Below are 19092 nucleotides of genomic sequence, written 5' to 3' on the forward strand. Positions count from 1 at the left end.
GGTGGAAAATCAGTAAGAACATAGTTGAATTCAGCACCATCATCAATCACCTGGATATGGCGGGCATCTATAGACCGTTTTATCCAACAATAGCAGAATGCACATTCTTCTCAAGCTCACCTAGAACATTGACCAAGATAGACCACATTCTGGGCCGTAATACACACCCTAGCAAATTTAAAAGAATCGCAGTCATACAGTGTCTTCTCTCAAACAACAGGAGAATTGAACTAGAAACCAATAACCTAAAGATAGCTGGAAAAATCCCAAAGTGCTTGGAAATTAAACCACACACTTCTAAGCGACACGCAATCAAAGAAGGAATCTCAAAAGAAATTTAAAAATACTTTGACATAAATGAAAATGAAAACACAGCTTACTGAACTTTGTAGGAAGCAGTGAAACGGTGCTTAGAGGGAATGTTTAGCATTGAATGCATATAAACCAAAGAAGAAAACCTGGTTTCATATTCACTTCTCCCACTCAACTAGCCCTAAGCTAAAGCAAGTTATTTGACTTCTGATCCTCCTTTTCACCAACCACATCATTGGGTTAATGATACTTCCAGGGAAGTTGTTATAAGGAACAGATAAGAAGATATATGTGAACATACCTAAAATCTGACAGAAATCCAAGAATGAGCTGATACTGCTGCATTCATTGATGCAGTTACCTATATTCATGCATATAGGTAACTAGCATCTGTTGAACCCTGGATCATGATAAGATGGTGTCTCTCCTCAAGGAGCTCAAATCTAGCCAAAGAGACAGAGTTTTCAATTGTAACACAGTGTAATCAGGGCTCTTGTGATCAATGTGAGCCAAAGGAGAAGGAAAAAAGAGAGGGTTGCAGGGATGGCATTATAGGCAAAGGGATGAAGGTGGACCAGCTTCTGCTCTCAAAAGGATCACTTGGATAGCTGAGTGGATTGGGGCAAGAGTGGAAGAAGCAACACCGAGAGCCTTGGCAAGTGCTTTGTCGTTCTCACAGCATCCTGTATGGATGCTTAGCTTGCCCTGAGCAGATCACACCATGAAGAGGACTTCTAACGAGATGTTTCTAGGGGAACATGGCTTTGAGGGGGTTTTCCTAAAAGAGAAAGTTGATTATTACCTCTGAGCACCTCTGGACCCACCTCCCAGATTTGCTTTGCTCTGGGAGTTCCTAGGTGGCCTCATCTCTAGGCAGTGTGAGCAGTGTTCGAGCCAAGGTGAGTTTGTGCAAAGCCATGGGTGTGCGTCAGTGAACTAGGTTCTAATCAGGCTTCCCCAGTAACACTGGGTGGTCTGAAGCAAGTCACTCAACATCTCTGAGCCTCCTGGGAGAAAGGACCCCTGGCCTCACCTGGCAAGAGATAGATACAAAGTGCCTTGGAAAGAGAAAGGCCCACACAGGCAGAAGGCGCCATTCTTCTTTTGCCTGACCCCAGATGTCCCAAGCACCTGGATTATAAAGGAAAATACATGTTGCTCAGTGTTCAGGCAGCCCAGAGGACCCAGAGGAAGCCACATTCTTATGCCTGTCTCACCAACTTCTTTCTGCCTAAACTATTTAAGCAAGAAGTCAGACATGAGACTTTCTGGAAAGTCCCACAGAAATAAACTGATGTTTTCTGTGTCTCTTTATGTCCATCTCCCCTTATCTGCCCAGGATCAAGGAGTAGTTTGCACTGCTTTTGTCCGCAGTCCTAATCCTGTTACATGTTGTATTGTTGTCTCAGTCTTAGTTTTCACATTGGAAACTTTTAGGGAACTTGCCCCAGAGGAATTTCCCCTGCTGGGATGTTCCTTTAATGTAGCTCCCAGTGCAAGGCTGCCCTTTGTACCTACACAAGTAGGATCCCCCAGGTGAGACCCAGTTCCCCAATAAGTAGGCTGCGAAATCTTACTTTTCTTCAGCCTTCAGCCCTAACTAAGTATTGGGGAGCTGCTGTCTACCAGGTACCATGTGGGTTTCATAGACATTCGCCTCTCCGTCTTCACAACACTATGAAACAGGTGGTAGGATCTCCAGTCTGCGGCTGAAGTGTGGCCCAGCATGTAACTGGGATTAAACCTGGGTCTGTAGATGCCACATGCGAACTCTTTCACCTGTACCAGGTTGTTTCCTGTCTTATCTCCCATATTCCTCATCCAAATGACTCTCCAAGATAGAGGAAGGTGGAGGACTCCAAAGAGGAAGTAGAAGAGCTAATAATCAAATCCCTGATACTCTTTGTATGGTTGTGGCTTATCCTTTCCTCTTTTAGCAGGGGATTTATTTAACAAAGAACATTGGAATTACCCTTGGAGTCTGAAGCTTAAGCTAAGAGTATATTAAAGTGCTTTATCTTTATTGCAAAGTACCAGAGTTGGGCAGAAAGCAGGCAGGCTGGGGCTAGATGGCTTCAACAAAGAGAGCCATGGTGAGGAGGAGTTACTTCCAGGCCTGGCTCTGCCTCATAACAACTGGGTGGAGGTGGGTTTGTGCCTGAGCTGTTTTGGGCAGCATGCTGGAGCCGACTCATATCAACTGGTAAGAGCTAATTGTGTGAATCTCTTCCTAACTTGGTAGTAAATGTCTTATGGAAACTGGCAAATGCTGTAAATCAGGGTTTTTTCCCTCGTGGAGAGCTGGATTTAAGCACTTACCAGCTCACTACTGCTCAGTTTCCTCATCTAGAAAATGCGAATGGTAATACCCATCTCATAGAACCATGGGGAGGTGTCACATATGTGAGCATTTTGCAAACTAAAACATGACATGTTTGTGGATAGATGGGATGAAGTGTGTTTACATATAATTTTTTATAATTCTTACATGAAAAACTGTTTCTTTTAGCTGTGTCTTTGCAGAAATAGGAAATAAATTTCAGGCAGGGCATGACAGGACAAGTGTAGCATAGATTCTCAGAGAAATCAGATGGATAATGTGAGACTATCCGTTGATCATGGGATGACCTTTGAAATCATCAAGTATTTCCTTGTGAACACCTGAGGGGCTACTTCTCATCAGCTTCAGGGTCCTGAAACCAAAGCCCTGTCATTCATTGAGAAGATATGGTCAAGCATTTTCCATGGTTTTCTTTGAGGAACGCCAGTGGCAGTGGCTGTGATGGACGAAGCCAACAGGCAGGCAGACCTAGATTTGAAACCTGGCTTCTCACTTACTACCTGGTTAAACTTGGGCAAATTCCTGAGCCTCTTCAATCTCAGTTTCCTCATCTGTATAATATGGTACCTCCAAATAGAGTTTTGGGAGATCCTTGGAGTTGGGTAGACTCTGCTAGGTTTGTGTTAGTTCTCTTTTCTCTCCTGGGCTCCCTCAGAACTCTGTTCTGATATCACAGTCTTAGGACTCCAGTTGGATCCCTAGTTTGCAGAATGTGGCTCCAGATTGGTTCCTGAAACCCTGTCTATGTAGCCCAACCTAGAATGTTCTCTATGTGCCTCTTCTCCTACTGAGTTATGACACACAATATTTATTGAGACTTTGCTGGGTGCTCAGGTCTTCACTAGGTACCATGAGAGAGACTAAGGAAGTAGAATCATAATGACAGTCACTTGTTAAGCCTTCTATATGAATTAATTTAATCTGCATATTAGCCCTACAATATAAAAGTATAGCATGGCAGATTAAAGATGATCATGCATTCTTTTGACATTTTTCCCATCAAGGGGTAAAGTCTATTGCTCCTCTCCTTGGATCTGGGCTAGCCTGTTACTTCTTTGACCAATCAATAAAATAAAGCAGAAGTGACACTACCCCAGTCCCAGATGTTGCTTTTAAGAGAACTGACAGCTTCTGCCTGGACTCTGGGAGCTCTGAGTTGTCGTGTAAGAAATCTAATGATTGAGAACACCATACTGGAGAGACCATGTTGAGAGGCCTATGGACACTATATAAGGAGGGAGAGAGACCCAAAAGGAAGACAGGCCTGGGTGAATCCAACCTTCTAGCTGTTCCTGCCAAGGCACCAGTCATAAGCAAAAGTGTCTTGGACCCTCCAAGCTGAATACCACTAAGTGCTCTAGTCAGTGCCGCAAAGAGCAGGAGAATCACCTAGCTGAGCCCTGCCAAATTCCTGACCTACACCTTGTGAGCTACAATAAGATGGTTATTCAGAGCCACTAAATTTTGCAAGTGATTTGTTACAAAGCAATAGATAACTGGAATTATGATCACCCTCCTTTTACAAAAGAAGAAACTGAGGCACAGAGAGTTGAAGTGGCTTACTTAAGATCACACATTAATTAGTAAGTGGTGGGGACAGGATGTAAACCCCAGAAACCTGGTTCCCAACATGAGTTATAAATACTGTGTGGTACTGCTCTTGAGTTGAAAACATGGGTCTGCTTGCAGGGAGACTTCTATTCACTCTGGGATGCAAGAATCACCCATGCTACAGAAATAGAGAATTATAGAAGACATTCGGTTATTTAGTTTAAGGACACTAGGCCCTAGGGACACAGAGATGATTATGTTAAAACGATGTTAGGATTTTACTGCAGTCAGAGGAAGGACCCCCACCCCCCAACACTGACTGGTGCATGAGGCCCCAGGGGAACAAGTCTGAGGGGTGAAGATATTTGAGTTGGGTCCTAAAGGATAAATAGAATTGTCCTGTTTGGAAGAGCACATGAGATGGCAAGGTAGCGCTGAGCTGTGAGTGTAATATACACATTGGACTGTGAGCACTTAATATGAAAAAAATGTAAAATGTCCTACTAGTAATTTTTAATATATTTATAGTATCTTAAAAGGACAATATTTTAGATATATTGGGTTGAATAACATATATTACTGGGATTAATTTTACCTGTTTTGGTTTACTATTTCTAATGTGGCTATGAGAAAATTGAGATTGCACACATGGCTCACATTCTGTTTCTCATGGGCCTAGAGCTGCACCAGCTGCACGTGGTAGGTGAGGGCACAGACTGCAGAGTCAGACCTGCCCAAGGCCACGTCCTAGCCTCGTTGCCTCCTAGCTCTGTGGCCTTCAGTGAGCTACTGAGCTGCTCTGGGTCTCCCAGTGGCAGTCACTTTCTTCTAGACCTCAGGTCAAAGTTCCAAAACTTGTGGGGGGAGGTGGGGAACTTTGTAAGATCCTGATGTTGAAGCTGTTATTTTATGGACATTCTTGGAGGGTCTTCCTCTGGCATTCAGGGCTGTTGTCACCCACCTCCCTTCCCTCGTGTCCCCTCTGCTTCCAGAGAGAACAAAGTGTTTTTTCTTGATGGGTGCAGCCAAAGACATCTCCCCGGCCCTGTGGCATGAGCAGGGAGCAGATGGGATTGCCTTCCCTGACATGTACCTCTTTCCGGGGTGGCACCTTTGCCCAGCATCTCCCCCCATTCCCTCCACCTCCCTTTCTCCCAGAAATCTCCCCAGCCTGGTTTCTCTTTATTTAGCCTTCCCTGACACTTGGCAATTCACAAATCTGTCCAATGTCTCCCCTTCTGTTTTGGCATCTGAACCTATAAATAGCTCCCCGACAACGTCCTGGCTGCATTGTGACAGTTTGTATGCTTGTACTGTATTCCTTTTCTCAGAGTTTTAAAAAGCCTCATATACACAGTTGCTCAGTATGGCAAAGCAGTTTCCTAAAAAAGAAAACTTTTATTACAGCATGAACAATGTAGTGGGGAGTCGCCTCAGTGGGACATGACGCTTGCAGCCATGGCGAGCCCCATGAAGCATGTGAGATGGTCCAGGCGAGGTCAGGGACCCAGGAAGGTAGAAAGAAATGAGGTCAGGCCGGGCGCGGTGGCTCACGCCTGTAATCCCAGCACTTTGGGAGGCCGAGGCGGGTGGATCACGAGGTCAAGAGATCGAGACCATCCTGGTCAACATGGTGAAACCCCGTCTCTACTAAAAATACAAAAAATTAGCTGGGCATGGTGGCGCATGCCTGTAATCCCAGCTACTCGGGAGGCTGAGGCAGGAGAATTGCCTGAACCCAAGAGGCGGAGGTTGAGGTGAGCTGAGATCGTGCCATTGCCCTCCAGCCTGGGTAACAAAAGCATAACTCCGTCTCAAAAAAAAAAAAAGAATGAGGTCTGCGCTCTGCTCTCTGGAAGCTTCATCCTGGGCCAGAGCTGGGCCTGTAAATAAATCATGATGTGCTGTGATCAGCTGTAAAGTCAGCTATGTGCCCAGTGCCCAGGCCAGTGGGAGGCGCCAGCAGTTCTGCCCAAGAAGGCCTCACCAGAGGGTTGCCTGGGGTCTGCCTAATGACAGGGGAGATGATGACCCACAGGGAAGGCAGCACTGCCAACAGTGAGGCAGGGACACGCTGATTGCATTCCTGTAGGAGGCACCAGGACACCCTCCTTCCACCCTGCACCTCCTCTCTCAACAAAAGGCACCTGCTGTACTGGCTGGTGGGTCCTAAGTTGGCCACAGCCTTGGGCCAGTCACTTAGCCTTCCTGTATCCCAGCTACCTTGGGAGGCTGCAGCCTCAGTTCCCTCACCTATTAAAGGTAGGTAATGGAGTTGTCATGATGATTAGAAATACAGACCCTGGCACAGTGAGCACTTATTAATAGCAGATGACATTATTATTATTATTCAAACTTTGAAAACTGTCACCCTCCATGACTTCTCAGGAGGCTCGAATCTGTGCAAAGTCCAGTGCTGGGAATTTGGCAGAAAGAGGCAAACAGTGGCAGTTGCCATTGAATCAGAATCTGATTCCAGAGAGCACTAGAATCCAACTCTGGAAAGCACCCAGTCTGGTCCCCTCTCTCAAGCTGATGATGCACCACCTCTGGACCTCAGTTTCCCCATCTGTGCCATGGGGATGGTGCAGAGCCATCTCTTAGAACCCTTCCATTCTGGCTTTCAGTGGTTCCCTGTCCAGGGCTGTAATCTGGGTCATTTGGAAGTGGCTTTGCTTGACCATGGCTGCTGGGGGCTCCCCATCCCTTTCCCATTGGCCTCTGGCCAAAGGCCAACTCAGGCAAACTCACTGCCCTTCTCTGCACTGCAAGCCTGCAGTGTACTCACCCCAGGGCCCTGGTGGGTACAAACTGGGGTTAGAGAGGGATGATCTTACTCTGAGAGCTGCTGACCAGACAGGTGTTAGGGCTTTACAAAGGGAGGCTCAGCTGGAAACACACAAGCTCCAGAGCCAGCTTCAGAGGCAAAGGTGCCACCCCAGATCATCAGTAACAGCCAGGGAGAGAGAAAGGATGCTTTTCTCAGCACATTTTCCCAATCAGCATCTTCTTCCAGCTCCCTGAACCCTGACTTACCCTTATCCCTCCCCACCCTTCCACCCCCTGCCCATGTCTTGGAGATCTCTGTGCTGTCTTTTGTGGAGTGGCTGCTGTCTTGCATTCAGAGTCTCTGTTGGGTAAGGCTCCAGCCTTTGCACAGCGGCCCAGAGGGTGCAGGAGGAACTCAGTTACTCTTCTCCTCACCTTGCGCTTAGAGAAGGCAAGTCTCATGGTACGTGGTTGGTGGACCCAGGGGCCTGCGCCTGCTCAGTGCTATCCAGGTTCAGGCTCTGTCTGGAGCAAAAACAAGAGCTTACTCATGCAGTGTTCCTGTCCTTACATGGTAGCGAATCTCAGAGAACAGAGGAGCTACTCAGGCTAGGCATAGGGTTGTCTGCTCTTCTCATTTTTGGCAGCTTCTGCTTTCTGCTGGGACCAGCAGTGCTGGCAGCCCTGGTCTAGCAGCGCCCTTCCCTCAGGAGGGAGAGGGTAGTTCTTCAATATCATCTCAAAGCCAGTGGATGCCAGGGCTGGGCCTGGAACCAGCGGATCCCCAGGACTCCAGAGAAACTGCTGTTCATACCACTTCCACCCCTGGGAATAGAGAAAGCAATTTCCATCTGTTTCAGAAAATCATGCCTTTGGATAGTAAGCCCTGTGATGGTAGCAAACATTCCTTTCTCCACCTCAGCCGCAAACTGGCCAAGTGGTGGTTCCTATGGCAACTGGTTGCTGGGCAGCCGTGGACCCTGGCCAAAGTGCAACTGCGTCCTTCAAAATGAGGAAGGAGCCTGCCCCTTGCAGGGGCCTGCAGGATGGCCCACCAGCTGGCCAAGGTGGGTGGGGGTCCATGGAAGAGTGGCATGGACCTGAAGGGCCTGCACTCCCAACCCCTGCAGCCCATGGGGCCTCCCTCCTGCTCCCAGGCTGAGAACCAATCCCCAGCCGCTTGTCACTTTGACTTTTCGTCCTCAGGGGCTGCGCGCCTGGCCTTTCCTGTCAGGGACCCAGCCCAGTGATCTAGGGCCCCTTTTAGGAAAGGGGATCAGAATCCATTAGGATTGAATACTCCAACCCATCTGGGTGATAGGAGGATTCAGAGTAGATTGGCTCAGTAGCGTTATGTAAGGACCTGGGGCTAAAGCCACTTCCAGGGTTCATGTGAAGGTCCCTTCCTAGACAGGTGTGAGGGCATTTTTTCTCCAAGCATTGAGTCCTCGGAAAGGCCAGAAACTCCCCTCTCCTGTGGGAGTGGTGTTCAAGCCTTCCTTTCCTCCCTTGGTGACAGTTTCCTCCTGGGCAATCCTAAGCCATCCATTGTAATCCATCCAGTGCTCATCCCATAAGCATGCATACTGAGGCCTTGCTGCACGCAAGGTTTTCCCCTTAGATAAAATCAATCAACATCTCTTGCCCTATGAAATCAAATGTTCAATCATCAAAAGAGAATAAGCTGATTGTTTCTGAATCTCTGCCTGCCCCTCCCCACCAAAAAAGAATTACAGATAGGTCCCAGGGCTCAAACCACTGAAAGGTTCCCTGTTACGCTTCTAACTGTGAGGCTTCCTCTCAATTTCCTTATCCATTGTGCTTTTTTTTTTTCTTAATTTTTTGAGATGGAGTCTCCCTCTGTCACCCAGGCTGGAGTGCAGTGGCGCAATCTCAGCTCACTGCAACCTCTGCCTCCTAGGCTCAAGCGATCCTCCTGTCTTAGCCTCCCAAGGTAGCTGGAACCACAGACATGCACCACTATACTAGCTAATTTTTGTATTTTTGGTAGAGATGGGGTTTCACCATATTGTCCAGGCTGGTCTCGAACTCCTAAGCTCAAGGAATCTGCCTACCTTGGCCTCCCAAAGTATTAGGATTATAGACTTGAGCCATTGCCTGGCCCCATTTACCCTTTATTTCTGCAGACTAAGATCACAATAAGTCCTCGGTGATGAGTAATGTAAAGAAAATGTCCTAGCCAAAGAGAAACTCTGACCAAGTCCTTCAAACGGGGATCAGAATTGGAAAATTTATTAACAACAACTCCTTTTGTCGATTGAAATGGGTTAGAAGGGGGATCTCTGGAGTTAACAAAGCTGTCTGCTAATATGAAGATTGGGTTTGTGTTTCACACGTGTGTGTACACTTCAAAAATAATCATCCTTGGCAAGGTTCATCCTTGTTCCATGTTTTCATATCATAATCTGTTCCTTCTCAAAGCCCAGGGTCAAGCTTATATTAACAAACACTCATCCTTCATTTGTTGGCAAAGATAGATGAGACTGTAATGAAGGCATGTGTCAATAGGCATTCTTTCCTTATAGTCAGTGTGACGAAGGACAAATTTCCATTTGTCGAATACATCAGCCTCAATAGCTGGGAACTTGTAGTAATTAAAACTGGGCATATCTGAAATTTACCTTTGCACTCTCTGTGAAGAAAGCATCTACAAAGGGAAATAATAGTATCAAAAAAAATTAGAGAGAACTTTGGCCTAGATAACAATAATAACTGGTTAAAGGCCCATAATTCATTAATGATAGTGATAGAAGAGTTGACCGTTAATTAAAGCAGATTGAGAATGGCCCTGTTGAATTATTTATACAACAAGCTTGGACAGCGTTTTTTTTTTATTCTTAAAAAATATTGGAAAGACCCTGTTAAGAGGGTGAAATGACAAGGCCAGGTGCAGTGGCATGCACCTATAATGTCAGCTACTTAGGAGGCTGCAGTCAGAGCATCCCTGGAGCCCTAGAGTTCAGGACCAGCTTGGGTAGCAGAGCAAACCCCAGACCCAGTCTCAAAAAAAAAAAGGAGGAAAAACTACAGAATGGGAGAAAATATTTGCAAATCACATATCTGACAAAAGATGTGCATCTAGAATATATAAAGAACTCTTGGCTGGGTGCAGTTACTCATACTTGTAATCACAACATTTTGGGAAGCCAAGGTGGAAAGATCGCTTGAGCCCAAGAGTTCAAGAACAGCCCAGGCAACATACTGAGACCCTGTATCTATAACAGCAACAACAACAAAATAGCTGGGCATGGTGGTGCCTGCCTATAGTCCTAGCTACTTGGGAGGCTTAGCTGAGAGGATTGCTTGAACCCAGGTTGTTCAGACTACAGTGAGCCATGATCACACCACTGCACTCTAGTCTGGGTGACAGAGCAAGACCCTGTCTCAAAAAATAAATAAGTAAAGGTAAGTAACCCAATCAAAAATAGACCAAGCAACTGAATAGATATTTTTTTTGCCAAGAATATACAGAAATGACCAATGAACACATGAAAAGATGCTCAACAGAACTAATCATCAGACGTGCAAATCAAAAAACCACCATGAGATATACTGCATACCCACTAGGGTAACTGTCATAAAAAAGATGGACAATAACAAGTGTTGACAAGGGCTTGGAGAAATTGGAATCATCATACATTGCTGGTGGGGTTTTAAAATGGTTCTGTCACTTTGGAAAACAGTTTGACAGTTTCTTAAACATATGGAATTACCATATGACTGAGCAATTCCACCTCTAGGTATATGCCAAAGAGAAATGAAAACATATCCACACAAAAACTTGTACACAGATATTCACAGCAGCATTACTTATAGTAGCCAAAATGGGGAAACTACTCAAATGTTCATCAACTGCTGAGTTGAAAAATACAATGTGATATATCCATACAGTAGAATATTATTATTCAGCCATAAAGAAAAATATCCAATTACAAAATGGGCAAAAGACATGAACAGACATTTCATCAAACAGGATATACAGATGGCAAATAATCACATGATAGAATGTTCAATGTCATTAATTATTTGAGAAATGCAAATTAAAACCACAGCAAGGTATCACTTCACCTATTGGAATGGTTAAAATAAAAAGTGGGGATAACACTAAAGGCTGGTGAGGATGGAAAGAAACAGCATCACCCCTGCATTGTTACTGGGAATGTCATATGGTGTGGCCTCTCTGGAAAGCAGTTTGGCAGTTCCTTTGAAAACTAGAGCCTGGACATGGTAGCTTATGCCCGTAATTCCATTGTTTTGGGAGGCCCAGGTGGGAGGATTGCTTAAGGCTAGGAGTTCCCTGTCTCTACAAAAAATTTAAAATTAGCTGAGTGTGGTGGTGCATGCCTCTGGTCCCAGGTACTCAGGAGGCTGAGGATCACGAGCCTGGGAGGTTGAGGTTGTGGTGAGCCATGATGGCACCACTGCATTCCAGCCTGGACAACAGAGTGAGACCCCATCTCCAAAAAAGGATAGGAAACTACAGATAGCCTTACCACATGACCCAGCAGTTTCACTCTTGGGTATATATCCCAGAGAAATGAAAACACATGTTTCACATGGAAACTTGTATGCAAATGTTTACAGCAGGTTCCTGCATAGTAACTAAAAACTGGAAACCATCCAAATGTCCTTCAGTGGATGAATGGCTAAACAACCTATGGTACATCTGTTCTGCAGACTATTACTCAGCAATAAAAGGCAATTAACTGTTGATTCACTGAACAACCTGAATGAACCTCAAGGAAGTTACACTGAAAAAAGCCAGTCTCCAAAGGATATATACTTTATGATTCAACTTATGTGATGTTTGTGAAATAATACGATCATACAGACAGGAATAGATTAGTGGTGGACAGGGCTAGTGATGGGGAGGGGTAGATATGGCTATGAAAGGATAGCACAGGGGAGCTCTGTGGTGTTAGATGAGCTAAATATCTTGATTGTGGTGACTGCATGAAGATACCTGTGTGATAAAATTGCATAATACTAAACAAAGCCACTTAAATGAGTCCATATAAAACTGCTGACATCTGAATAGCATCTAGGAATTGCATTGAGGTCAATTTCCGGGTTTTGACATTGTGCTCTAATTACGACCACTGTTACCACTAGGGGGAACTGGATGAAGGGTACACAGGACTTCCCTATTCATTTATTTGCAACTTCTTGTGAATCTGTAAGCATTCCAAAATAAACTATTTTATAAATACAGTTGTTTATTTTATTAATGCAATTAAACAAATATTTGAGAACTGGCAATGTACCCACCACCATGGTATATGCTGGGGGTTCTGTGCAAAACAGAAAATGCACATGCGGTCTTCTCTTGATAGTTCATTTGCATTACTAAGTGATGAAACTGAATTTCTCTCTGTTTTTTAGCTTTTATTTTTTTTTGAGACAGAGTCTCAGGCTGGAGTGCAGTGGCATGATCGTGGCTCACTACCACCTCTGCCTCTGGGTCCAAGTGTCCTCCTGCCTCAGCCTCTCAAGTAGCTGGGATGACAGGTGCCAGCCACCACATCTGGCTAATTTTTATATTTTTAGTAGAGATGGGGTTTCACCATGTTGGCCAGGCTGGTCTCAAACTCCTGACCTCAAGTGATCCGCCTGCCTCAGCCTCCCAAAGTGCTGGGATTACAGGCATAAGCCACCATGCCCAACTGCTCTTTCTTAGCATTTTAAAGTTGTTTATTAAATTATACAAAAAACTTACATTTAAAAAAATTATTTATTTCAATAGTTTTGGGGGTACAAGTGGGTTTTAGTTACATTGGTGAGTTCTTTAGTGGTGGTTTCTGAGATTCTGGTGCACCAGTCACCTGACCAGTCACCAGTCTAGTGTTCACTAGACATGTAGTCTTTTATCCCTCACCCCACACCCAGCTTTCCCACCCAGTCCCCAAAGTCCATTCCATCACTTTTATGCCTTTGCATCCTCATAGCTTAGCTCCCACTTATGAGAACATATGATATACAGTTTTCCATTCATGAAGAATTTAACCTCTTTAAAAAAAAAAAAAAAAAAACCTAATCGCTTTCAGTTCTTCATGGATGTTCCATTTTGATGTTGAGACTGTGAGTGCCAGGTGCTGGGCTGGCATGCGTGTACCCAGCATCTCTACCTGCCCTGACCCAGCCTTGAGGGAGAGTCACTGGTAAAAGGTTTCCTTTTTTCTGAGCCAAGGCAGAGTCAGATTGTTGTCACCTGCTGTCAACTCAGACTGCACTGCGTTCAGCTGCCTGCTGCCTGTTCTCACACCTCACTTCACTTCTTGAGACGTTTTGGACAGGGTCTGGTATGTTTCCCCTGAGGCTTTTGCAAGGGACGTGGGCGAATGTACTCATTGCGATGAGTCTCTGGAACTGCTGGAGCTGGCAATTTTGTTGAGAGGAGCAGGCTGGCGGGATCCCTGCCCAGGGCAGAAGCGGGTGCTGGACAGCCTGAGGCCCTATCAGAGATGTCTTGGTAGGTTCACAGGTGATGTAGTCTCCTGGGCAGTAAGTTGAACAGAGGGCTTGTCATCTGTGTCAAGTAGGGCTTTGAGCTGCTACTGAAAGCGGCGTGAACTGAGAGGACACTGGAAACCAATGGGCTTTAGAGAAAAATCTGGCCTGTGTCTTTGCTTACAGAAGTCATATATGCTCATTATAAAGATTGCAGGAAAACAGAATGCAGGAAGTGAAATTCAGTCCACTCTGCATGTGTGCGTGTGTCTCTGGTTTTAATATCAGCTTTATTCAGATGTGTTTGTTTAATGTATCAATATCTTTTAAGCAGATTACAGCTTTATTCGGGTATGTTTAATGTGTTCAATATCTTCCAAGATCAAGGTGCTGGCAGAAAAAAATAATTTTTAAAAAAGTACTAAATATCCTACAGTTCAGCAACTTAAAGTATACAATTCAATGGCTCTTAGTATATCACAGAGTTGTGCAACCGTCATCACAGTCAATTAAGAACATTTCGGCCGGGTGCAGCGGCTCATGGCTGTAATCCCAGCACTTTGGGAGGCCAAGGTGGGCAGACCACAAGGTCAGGAATTCTAGATCAGCCTGATCAACATGGTGAAACCCCATCTCTACTAAAAATACAAAAATTAGCCGGGTATGGTGGCGCAGGCCTGTAATCCCAGCTATTCAGGAGACTGAGGTGGGAGAATCGCTTGAACCCGGGAGGCAGAGATTGCAGTGAGCTGAGATTGCAGCACTGCACTCCAGCCTGGGTGACAGAGTGAGACTCCATCTCAAAAAAAAAGAACATTTTATCACCTCAAAAAAGAAAAGAAACCTTGTGTTGCATAACAGTGTGAATGATGTACTTAATGCCACTGAACTGTCTGGTTAAAATGCTAAATTGTGTGTTATTTTTAGTTTACAATTGAAAGAAAGAAAGAGAGAAAGAAAGAAACTCATACTCTTTAGCTAGCATTCCCCCAGCCCTAAGCAACCACTCCTCTCCTTTGTCTCTGTTTATTTGGCCCGCTGTGGATCTCAACACCCGAAGGCCCCTTTCACCTGACTCTTCTTTACAGGGCCTCACTGTGTGGCAGGCATGGTGTTGGGCTCAGTGCAGGGGACAGGGGAAGTTGAGACCTATTCCTGCCCCAGCTGTAGTCCAAGAGCCTCTGCCTCTCACTCACAGTGAAACACATGGGCGGCATTTCCCTGATGTACATTTTGGGCAGCGCACCCTGTTTGTGACTTTCCAATGGGAGAGGGTGGAATCCCTGGGAAACAAAGGCTTTGAGGTAGAAGGTGTATCTCGAGCTGGGCTCTGGAGGTGCAGGGATTCTCTGTGCAAGACAAACAGCATGAACAAAGGCAAGGAGGTGGGAGTGAGGACTGTACGAAGAGGGGAGAGGGGGCAAAACGCCCAGCCAACAGACAGGGTTTCTGTTGAAGTGCGATAGGAAATGCGACCCAGTGGGTCTGCAGAACCCTTTCCCTGCACCCCTGCCTCACACCACATTGCCTTGCATGCATAAAATGACAGTTTAGTAATATCCCCATTGACTGAATGTGCATGCACTGTTCCAAGCCACTCCCATGGCGTAGCTTATTTCATGCTCACAGTGATGTTTATGAAGTAATGTAGTTGCTTCTTATGGCTGCCACTGCAAATTACACAAACTGGGAGGCTTAGAACAGCGTAAACTCATTCTCTTACAGTTCTGGAGGCCAGAAGTCGGAAATCAAGGTGTAGACAGGCTTGGTTCCTTCTGGAGACTCTGGGAGCATCTGTTCCATGCCTCCCTCCTGGATTCCGGTGGTTGCTGCCAGTTTTTGGCATCCCTTGGCTGGCATTGCTTGCATCACTGCAATCTCCATCTCCAGCCTCCGTTGCATTCCCCTTCCCCTCAGAAATACCTGAGACTGGGTAAGGTATTATGTTGTTCTGAGGCTCCCAGTTTGTATAATTTGCAGTGGCAGCCATAAGAAGCAACTCACATGGCCTTCTTTTTTTTTGGAGACAGAGTCTCACTCTATCCTCCAGGCTGGAGTGCGGTGGTGCAATCTCACCTCTGCCTCTCAGGTTCAAGCAATTCCTATACCTCAGCCTCCCAAGGCTCCCACTACCATGCCTGGCTAAGTTTTGTATTTTTAGTATAGAAAGGGTTTCACCATGTTGGCCAGGCAGATCTCAAACAACTGACCTTAGGTGATCCACCCACCTCGCTCGCCTCCCAAAATGCTGGGATTACAGGCATCATGTCTGGCCCATCACATGGCCTTCTTGTGAGGACACCAGCCACTGGATTTAGGTCCCTCCTTAATGCAGTATGACATCATCTTCATTACATCTACAAATACACTATTTCCAAATAAGGTCACATTCACATGTTTTAGAGATTCACATGTATTCACATGTATCACATCCACATATCTTTTGCAGGAACACAAGTCAATCCTCAACAGGTAGGTACTTTACTACCTCTGTTGTATTTGTCTGTTCTCACATTGCTATAAAGAAATGCCTGAGACTGGGCAATTAAAAGAAAAGAAGTTTAGGGGCTGGCACGGTGGCTCACGCCTGTAATCCTAGCACTTTGGGAGGCCGAGGCGGGTGGATCACGAGGTCAAGAGATTGAGACCATCCTGGTCAACATGATGAAACCCCGTCTCTACTAAAAACACAAACAAAATTAGCTGGGCATGGTGGCGCGTGCCTGTAATTCCAGCTACTCTGGAGGCTGAGGCAGGAGAATTGCCTGAACCCAGGAGGCGGAGGTTGCGGTGAGCCAAGATCGTGCCATTGCCCTCCAGCCTGGGTAACAAGAGCGAAACTCCGTCTCAAAAAAAGAAAAGAAGTTTAGCTGGGCGCGGTGGCTCACATCTGTAATCCCAGCACTTTGGAAGGCAAGGGTAGGCAGATCACTGGGTCAAGAGATCGAGACTATCCTGGTCAACATGGTGAAACCCCGTCTCTACTAAAAATACAAAAATTAGCTGGGCACGGTGGCATGTGCCTGTAGTCTCAGCTATCGGGAGGCTGAGGTAGGAGAATCGCTTGAACCTGGGAGGCCACTGCATTCCAGCCTGGGCAACAGAGCAAGACCCCATCTCAAAAAAAAAAAGAAAGAAAGAAAAGTTTAATTGGCTCACAGTTCCACAGTTCTGCAGGCTGTATAGGAAGCATGATGCTGGAATCTGCTCAGCTTCCAAGGAGGCCTCAGGAGACTTACAATCACGTTGGAAGGTGAAGGGGGAACAAGGTTTCTCACATGGTGGGAGCAAGAGCAAGGTGGGGGCCCAGGTGCCACACAGAAGGATCCGCTCTCATGATCCAATCACCTCCCACCAGGCCCCACCTCCAGCACTGGGGATTACAGTTGCACAGGAAATTTGGGCGGGGATACAGATCCAAACTACGTCACCTGTTGTATAGCTGAAGAAACTGAGGCACAGAGAGGAGAAGCAACAACCTCGGAACATGCTCACATGAAGATGGCAGGGCCTGGGAACCCGCACGCCCCCTGGAACATGGCCAGTGCAGTACAGGGGGCAGTCTAGAATCTAAGCCCACCACCCATCAGAACAAAGGATTGTTTTGTCTTATGCCAATTTGCACTCACCTGTGTTCTAGAAAGGTGTGAGGCTGTTGGAACTTCCTCAAGTCCGAGGTGTCCCTTTGGGACCCTAGAGGGAAGGGCCATTAGCCACATGGTAAGAGGTCTAAGACCCTGGCCACGGTGCCCTGTGGCCTTTACCCCTCTGGGGTCTCTTTCTCAGACAGACAGACTTTTAGTAAATATTCATCAATCTCCCATGCCCTGTGCTGGGCGCTAAGGGAGACTAAAGATGGACCAAAGCCTGCCCAAGCATACAGGGCCTCCCCCTGTTTGGCCTCGGTGTGAGGGGATGCTGTTTGCATGGTCAGGAGTGGAAAGGTGGCAGAAGGGGCAGGGTCTGGGATCAGGGGAGAAGCTTATTGCAAAGAAACAAGCATGACCCTTAAGGCTTGCTTATGATTTTACAAATCTGGGGTTTCAACAGTAAAACAGTCAGTGGGCCTCTGCGTCTAGCACTGTGCTGCCCTGGCTGCCAAAGCGAAAGAGCCTAGTCCCTGCACTAGCAGCTGACCCAGCAAGCCGACTAGATGACAAGCCTTGTGGGGACGCTGTCTCAGGAAAGGAGTCCAGGGCTTGCGTAAAGTGCCAGGGGGCATGGAAGGGGGCGTCACTGAGTTTGTTTTCAAAGTTTATCTGTGTTCTACAAAGATGAGGGTGTGCTTCCATGGAAAGGAAGGCCGCTGGCTGTTGAGTATGCCCGGTATGTCGGCTGGACTTTCTGTGTACGTTACCACTAACCCACTCCAGGCATTCCTGAGGAAGGCCCTTCCTTCCATTCCCATTTACAGATGGAGTCTCCGTCTCCCCGCCCTGCTGCTCAGTCTTTTGGCCTGAGCCTCCCTTGGCCATGCCTGTGCTGCCCCTTGTGGAAGGAGTTGGCAATGCACCAGATGCGGACACTAGGTGGCACTGGGGCGCCCGGGGCCACAGCTCCCTGTGAATTCCAATGCCACTGGCCGGGGTCTCTCAGACTTAAGTCATTTGTAGGCATCCTCCAAATACCTCCTGTTCCATCATCTAGTTAATATTTTTCTTTTTTTATATCCTCTTAAAATTTTGTATCTATCCCAATGGGAAACCATGATTTCCTTGCCATAAATAGACAAATATAATTTTTTAAAATTATGTGAACTGTTGAGTACAGTGTTTGATATGCAGAAAGAATGCAAATATAAAAATGAAGCTAATCGTACACAACACGTTGGTTCATGTATCCCTGTAAGCATCTCAGAGACCTCTAATGCTGTGGGGTACTGTCATGGGCTTTGAAAACAGGACCACAAACTGATGTCCCCTATGTGTGTGTGGCTTTAGGAAAGGTCTCCTTTCCCTTTACAGGTAGAAGGACAGAGGCTCTGAGGGGCAAAGGGTGCACTTGAGGCCTCATTGTGTGTTCCAGGCTCAGAGCCGGACCCGGAAGCCTGGTCCTGCCTTCCCTCTCTATCACATGGAAACTAGAACCTTGGGAGACTGGGACCACAGTGGGGCGTCCCTTGTTTCTTGTCCCCTCCGGAGCCAGAGAGCACTCAGGTGGGGCTCCCACCTGCAGGGAGCATGACCGTTCGGTGTGGGGTGCAAGGATGAGTCAGGAGTTGTGGGAACAGGTGCCTGCCAGGCACCAATGAACAGTGGGACCTCCAACAACCTTCTGAGTCCCTCGCCCTGGCTCTCCCAAGCAGAGCACAGCATGGTGTGCTGTGTTCTCCACTGGTCAGTCTGGCCCCGGCTTCAGGCACTGATGGTCACATCCTGGCACCCTGCCCCTCCAAGCAGCCTCGTCCAACCTGGCATGGATTTTGAAAAAAAGCTTTGATCCCTCTTCCTTACCAGAGCTATAAACATTAGGGTAGCCCTTACCCTTGGGTGAGCTGTGCAGCCAATCAGGTTAGGTTCTAAGAGGCCCTGGAGATCTGGGTGAAAGGCCAGTGGCTCCACTGCTATGTCCCAAACCTATATTCCTCCTGGAGGCTGAGGCGAAACTGGGAAACACCCCTTCTGCTGGCCTCTCCTGGGCCTCAGAATTGC

General features: G+C 46.6%; 1 protein-coding gene across 4 annotated transcripts in view; it reads left to right on the forward strand.

The window, feature by feature from the left end:
- Positions 1–19092, forward strand: part of RIN3 (Ras and Rab interactor 3) — a 174292-nt gene that overhangs the window by 81870 nt on the left and 73330 nt on the right. The gene's annotated exons all lie outside the window — the stretch shown is intronic.

The sequence above is a fragment of the Callithrix jacchus genome, chromosome 8 (genome assembly GCF_049354715.1).
Source record: "Callithrix jacchus isolate 240 chromosome 8, calJac240_pri, whole genome shotgun sequence".
NCBI lineage: Eukaryota > Metazoa > Chordata > Mammalia > Primates > Cebidae > Callithrix > Callithrix jacchus.